We start from the raw sequence: 7,719 nt of genomic DNA, 5'->3' as shown, positions 1-7,719 counted from the left end.
ACATTTATAATTTCATATGGTGAAGATGTTTTCCCAAATTTAAGAATTGCATTGCAGATTTTGTTAGCAATTGGGGTTTCTATTGCTAGTTGTGAAAAGTCCTTCAGCAAACTGAAATTAATTCTTACATACTTGAGAACCTCAATGACTCAAGAACGACTTAGTAACTTGGCAATATTAAGTATTGAAAAAGACGTACTTAATGCCTTAAATTTTGATAGTTTAATAGATGCATTTGCAGCAGCAAAAGCACGAAAGGTTCATATAATTTAACCATGAATACCAGAATGCTACCTGTACAAGATCTAGTTAAGTATATGTACAGTATTGTAAACTAATAACATTTGTTATTTGTAAACTTAAATAGTATTTTATCAATCTGTTTTATAATCCATGTACACCACAAGTGACTGGCTTCTCATATAAAACATAAGTTTCAAAACTAGGGATATAACAGAAAGTTATTCTGCATGCTTGAAAGATTACTCCAGCTATGTGACTTTGGACAATACTGGATGGCATAAACATCAAAATGGTTCACAAATTATGCAAGTACACCTAGTAGGCTATAATTCATTAGTTCCAAGTTTACAGTTGTGATATCGTGAGATGTTTTATTGTGACTTTATTTTAGGCCTGTGTAAGGCGGTAATTAATTTTTTATGTTATTGTCATTAAGTGGGTAATGAGTCACAAAAAAAATTATCAAAACATTTCAGAAGTGGGGGTGCCAAAAGTGTAATTGCCTCCGGGTGCTGAGAACCCTTGCTACGCCACTGGTTACCTGTACAAGTAACAAAGATATGTTATCCTTACAAATGGTTGTTTGAAGAAGATATCCATCAGATAAGATTTTACGTTTGGTTTTTGCTGGCTGCCATTTTCTTGGTAGAAAATATGAAGTGTCTATGGTATAAATGGTATCGGCTCTGTCTACTTTATGTAGGGAATGAATATTACGTAAGATTTACTCTAACCATTGCTTGTTTATTTTATCTTTACAAACAGGTGGTCTTGTTTGAATACCAATAGAAGCAAACATGTGCATGTCGGTTTCAAAAAACAATGGGACATTTAAGTTCCATATGGTCCCATCTATTCACTAGAAAAAAAAAATATCAGAGATGAAAACAAATATGTTACCTTGCTATTGAGCTCGGCTTGTATATTTTACGTGTATATATATCTTTCTCTGTATGTAAATAAGTAGGATATACTAACCTTACTTTCGCAGGGTTCCCGAAAGCATTCTGTTTCAATAGTAAATAAAACCAAAGTTACAAGAAGCAAATATTTTTATTTCTTGCTTTTGAGGTTCACATGTCATGCTATGATGTAGCCTACAAAGTGCACAATTCTTCGCGTGATTCATGGGATGCGTAGATTTTACTGACGTCACGACAGTACGAATTGCAACGTTAAGACCCTTATATGACGTCCTTTTAGTGTATATTAAGTGACTGACAGACAACACACAACTGTATAGTGATGCGAATGGATAAAACAGAAAACCCTCCAAGGGGCTTTTGGATCTCTTTCGGGGAAATGAATGTTATATGTATGAATAATATATATCTATGTAAAAAGTTTCCCAACAACAGATATATTTTCAAAATAGGATTAACGTTTACAAAACAAACCTCGTTATTACCACAATTTCAAAGTACTCACTATTTTGATGCAAATGTTCATACTTCGTATATTTGTCTATTTATAGATCTTTTTTTGTAGCATTTTTTTTTACTTTATGACTTTTATATAAAGAGAATAACATTACGTCCTACAAATGTTTGACGTAACAATAGCATAAATAATGAAAGTTTTTTTATTAAAATTTATTTAAAGGTTTAGTCGTATCAGTATTGTTACGACAGCGGAAGTCACGCGACGCTGAGAGCATGCGCGATGGAGTTTGTAGAAGGATCATGACTTATCGAGAAACACCGCGAATGATCATGAATTTCCTGGTGCGTTCTGGACGCCCCCTTTTTTAGTATATAAGCCTGGCAGAAAAAAGCATGCGGGATGATTGCTTGAAGAGATATAGATAGATATGCAGATAGATTGAAGATAGAGATAAATGAATCAAGCGAACAGTAGGCACCGTAAGTAAAGTGTGTGAATCACTCTGATTTATAGCGTGTGTTATAAAGGTTATTAAGTTTAAAGTGACTGTGGAAATTCTGAGTATTACTAAAATTTGTATAAAGAAAGAACAGTTTTAATTAAGAAAGGACTTGTATCGCCGAAGTTTCTCGGAAAGAATTTATACCAGAAATTAACAAACGAGCAGATACGCAACAAATTAGTGTCAGAAGTGGGATAGAAAAAAAATAAAAACGAGAAGTGGTGAATCAAAGTACGACTTAGTAGATTTGATGGCAGCAATACAAGAACAGCAAAAGAAACAAGAAGAACGATAAAATAAACGAGAAAAGAAACAAGGAGGAATAAAATAAACAAGAAAAAAGTATCCAACAGTTGAGAGAAAGCCAGCATACACAAATGGAAAAGATGAGTAAATTTCAAAGTGAATTAAATACATTAAAAGACAATTTACTGTTCTTTTCACAGGGAGGATATGGACCTAATCAGCCCCAGACAACAGGAAGCCTCTTTCAAACCCTGCAGCTAAACCCTAATGCAGACATCTTCAGTCCTGCCAGAAGTCACATTCCAGACATGAGTGTGAGCAATAGAGGTGACTTAATACGAAGGAAGCCACAGAAATTCGACGGGAAGGCACCGTGGGAAGCATATAGAGCAGAATTTGAGCTACTGGTAGAAATGAATGGATGGACAGAGGAGAAGAAAGCAGTATATCTGGCAACTAGCTTGAAGGGACAACCACTGGAAATACTTGGACAGTTGTTAGCAGAAGACAGATACATTGCATCCTGCATAGTAGAGGGGCATGCCTGCTTCACTTGTATCTTCAGTTGTGGACTGTCTAAGGCATTTACAAACTGATCATTCAGCAACAGATTGAGGACATCGGGTGGTACAGTTGGGTAGGCCTTATGTGCCATACTTTCCAAATCCTGTGCCAGCTCTTGCAGGCTATTCCCTTTAACACGGACTCTAGTCCTCAACCTAGCCCTGTAGACTTTGGATTGATTTTGAGTTCCATACCTGATTTCTAGAGCAGCTACCAGTGCTCTATAGTTGTGCCTGTCGTCTGCTGACAACTGTCCAAGTATTTCCAGTGGTTGTCCCTTCAGGCTCGTTGCGAGGTACACTGCTTTCTGCTCCTCTGTCCATCCATTCATTTCTGCCAGTAGCTCAAATTGTGTTCTATATGCTTCCCATGGTGTCTTCCCATCGAATTTCTGTGGCTTCCTTCGTACTAAGTCACCTCTATTGCTGACACTCATGTCTGGAATGTGACTTCTATCAGGACTGAAGATGTTTGTATTAGGGTTTAGCTGCAGGGTCTGAAAGGGACTTCCTGTTGTCTGGGGCTGATTAGGTCCATGACTAATGTATCCTCCCAGTAAATCGTCCTTTATTGTATTTAATTCACTTTGAAATTTACTAAACTTTTCTATTTCTACTTCTTGCCACTGTTGCTGACTTTCTCGCAACTGTTGGAGACTTCCTTCATGTTTCGTTTCTCGTTCTTCTTGTTCCAGTTGCCACTGGTGCTGGTTTTCTTGCCACTGCTGCAGTCTCTCTTCTTGTTTCTTTTCTTTCTCTTCCAACCACTGCTGTAGGCTCTCTTCTTGTTTATTTTCTTGTTCTTCTTGTTTCTTTTCTTTTTCATCCAACAACTGCTGTAAGCTCTCTTGTATATTTTGCTCTTCGAGCGGCCACTGTTGCAGGTTTTCTTGCCACTGTTGTTGCCTTTCTTGTTTATTTTCTCTCTCCTTCAACCAATGCTGTAGTCTCTATTCTTGTTTAATTTCTAGTTCTTCTTGTTTCTTTTCATTTTCATCCAACAACTGCTGTAAGCTCTTTTGTATATTTTGCTGTTCGAGCAGCCACTGTTGCAGGTTTTCTTGCCACTGTTGTTGCCTTTCTTGTTTATTTTCTCTCTCCTTCAACCACTGCTGTAGTCTCTATTCTTGTTTATTTTCTCGTTCTTCTTGTTTCTTTTGCTGTTCTTGTATTGCTACCATCAAATCTGCTAAGCTGTAGTTTGATTTGCCACTTCTCGTTTCCATATTCTTCTTTTTTCCATCCCACTTCTGACACCAATTTGTTACGCATCTGCTTGTTTGTTAATTTCCGGTAGAAATTCTTTCCGAGGAACTTCAGTGATACAAGTTCTTTCTTGATTAATCCAGTTTATTCTTTCTCGGTACGATTTTTTTTAGTATAGAGTAATTCCACAGTCAGTACGTTTATCGTCACTTTAAACTTAACAACTTTTATGTTAAACGCTATAAATCACAGCGATTCACAATCTCCATTAATTCGCTCTCTATGAGTGCAAAACACACACTAGCTTGAAACAGAATCGTAAATTACCTGAACCTCATGTAACTACTGTTTGCTTAATTCCGCTGGCTTTTTTCGCCAGGCTTATATACTAACAAAGAGGCTTCTCCAACATTCGCGGAGTTCCCCGATTATTTGAGAAATTCACCACCCATGCTCCCAGGGTCACGTGACTTCCGCTGTTGTAACACTAATTGTTTAGGACTCATATTGTTCTGTATGACCCACAAAATGCGAAAATAGTGGGTGCCATTTCATTTGAACGCTTTTTGACAGATTAAGGCATAAGCTAACGATGTTACAGCTTAGGACCTCACCATTTATGAGGCCTGATAACTGCCTCTAAAAAAGAAAAAAATCATCTCATTAAATTTTTTTATCGTACGGGACTTCTTAAACTTGACATAGCTTAGGGCATCAGAATGTCATAATACGACACTGGACTGCCTAAAGGTCATAGAACCTCAAATATTAAAATAAAAAGTGATTTCTTTTCATTAATACGCGACTGCTTCATTTACCCAAATATATCAAAATTAAACATGTAAACGGTCGTTTGGCCAATATTCGCGTTCACCCACTTAAATAACAGGAATATATATGCATACATTTTGCAACAAAATATTCTGATGACTTTTTGCTCAATGCACAAGGCAACTTCACTGCATCATGACCTCAGAAAAAATTTATTGTGCTTTATTACATCTATCATAATTATACTATATTATGTTACACGAAATACTGTCATTTGTTAGACTTGTTTAACATAAAATATTGTTATGTGTTCAGAGTTTTATTTCCATTAAATATTGTCACTTGTTAGAGCTTGGTTAATATAACATATTGTTACCTCTTAGAGCGTGGCCATGTGGTTAGGGCACTCGATTCGCAATCTGCGGGTCGCGGGTTCGAATCTCCGTCTTTCCCTAGAAGACCACTCCTACTCCCGGATAATTTACGAAACGACTACCTATTAGAGCTTGTTTAACATAAAATATTGTTACCTATTAGATCTTGGTTAATCTACATAAATATAATAGTACTGTCTGTTGTCTGTCCATGTAACTACTTCGCAGGGTGTGGATGGATCTTCACGAAATTTTGTATGGAAGTTTATTGGGTCTATGGAGAGATACAAAAAATTTTCTGTTTTGCATTTTTTATTGCCGTTTTCGCGTTTTTCACCCCTGTAGATAAATCTTCACCAAATTTGGCATGAAGGTTTGTTGGGTCCATGAAAATTTGCGGTTTCACATTTTAAGTTTTTAGGCGTTTTTTACAATTACGTATATGTAAGCAACTTTTCATATCTTAAAATAACCTTTTATTAATCATGAATTTACATAACTTCCGTACAGGAGACGGGTACTCCAGCTAGTATAAAATATTGTCACATGATACAGCTTGTTTAGCATAAAATATTGTTACGTGTTAGGGTTTTAATTTCATTAACTATTGTCACTTGTTAAAGCTTGATTAACATAAAATCTTGTCACATGTTAGAGCTTGATTAATATAAAATCTTGTCACATGTTACAGCTTGTTTAACATAAAATATTGTCACATGTTAGAGCTAGTTTAACATAAAATATTGTTACCTATTAGAGCTTGGTTAGCATAAAATACTGTCGCACGTCAGGGCTTGATTAACGTAAAATATTCTTATTTGTTAGAATTTGTATTCCATAAATGATTATCACACGTTAAAGCCTGGTTTCCATGAAATGTTACCACCTTTATTGCAACTTGCTTTCCTTAAAATATTGTCACTAGTTAGAGCTACAGGAATTGGACAAAAAAAATGGAAACAGCTGGGTAAATGAGGGATAATAAGTATATGCAGGTTTGGCTCGTCCATTAATTAAGTAAATATCATCTCAGCATGCATAGGATCATGTATAAGTTAGTGGGCAGGTCTGATTGCCTATAATCATGACTAGCATTGCTGCAAGAGGAGACCTCAGTGACTTGAAAGATGGGTGATTGTTGAGGCGCGTTTGGCGGGAGCTTCAGTAACCAAGACAGCTCAACTTGCTGATGTTTCACGAGCAATCGTGTCTAAGGTTATGTCAGCAAGGAACTCCTAGGGAAATACATCATCAGCAAGGAGCAGCAGTGGGCGGAAGCGCATACTCCAAGATCATGATGTCCGTGCATATTAATTCGAACTGCAAGGCAAAACAGGCGAGAAACCGCGGATCAATTGACCGCAAACTTCAACCTAGGGCGAGAGCGGCCAGTTTAATCAAAAATAGTCCGCCGAGAACTCCACAGAACGGGATACCCTAGTTGGGTTGCAGCACACTAACTTCTCATCACACCAGGCAATGCACGGCTGGCGTCTTGTGGTGCAAAGAACACAGGCTATGGAATACCGAGCATTGTAGAAATGTGATATGTTCAGATGAATCATCCTTCACCATGTTCTCAACAAATGGACGAGTGTACGTAAAGAACTCTAAAGTCCTGAGTGCTTGGTTCCAACAGTGAATGGTTCTGGTGGTTCTGTAATGTTGTGGGGCGCATTTTCCTGCATGGTTTGAGTGCACTCATACCCTGAAGGCAAGGTCAATGCCAGTCATTACTTAATGGTACTGAGTGATCATCTTCATCCCATGTTACAGCATTTCTGTCCTGCAGAGAGGGGTGTCTTTCAAGATGACAATGCCTCCGTCCACAGAACACGAGTAGTTGCTCAATGGTTTGAGGAGTATGACACTGACGTTATCCATATCTCATGGCCTTCTTCAGTCACCAGACCTAAACACAATCGAGCATGTATGAGATATTCTGGAACGACGCCTAGACAGCGTTTTCCACTTCTGTCAACTAGGCGTGAGTTGATTGATATTCTCTTGGAAGAATGGTGTCGTATTCCTCCTGAAGAAATACAGATGCTGGTAGACTCTATGCCACGGCGCACACAGGCCATATTGGCTGCACGTGGTGGCCCAACACCCTATTAAGTGACTTTATATTGTTTTTCCTATTTGTTGGCCCCAACCTACATATTTCCATGAAATAGGATCAACTGTGTTAGATCATGACTCTCCAGAAAGTATAGTCACTTTTGTAATAACTAGATTTCCATGAAATATTGCTATCTGTGTTACAGCTTCATTCGCATTAAGTATTAGGTCGTCAAGGAATTAATGTCGCTTTTTTTAGATGAAAAACAAAAAAAACCCGAACGACTTATATATCGAAATAAAACATTTATTAAATGAAATAGTCTCCATTCTTATCGGTGATGCTTTTCCATCTTACAGTCAGGTTGTT

This window comes from Limulus polyphemus, unplaced genomic scaffold, assembly GCF_000517525.1.
Source record: "Limulus polyphemus unplaced genomic scaffold, Limulus_polyphemus-2.1.2 Scaffold1398, whole genome shotgun sequence".
In the NCBI taxonomy this organism is placed as follows: Eukaryota; Metazoa; Arthropoda; class Merostomata; order Xiphosura; family Limulidae; genus Limulus; species Limulus polyphemus.
Note: the sequence above shows the minus strand (reverse complement) of the source record.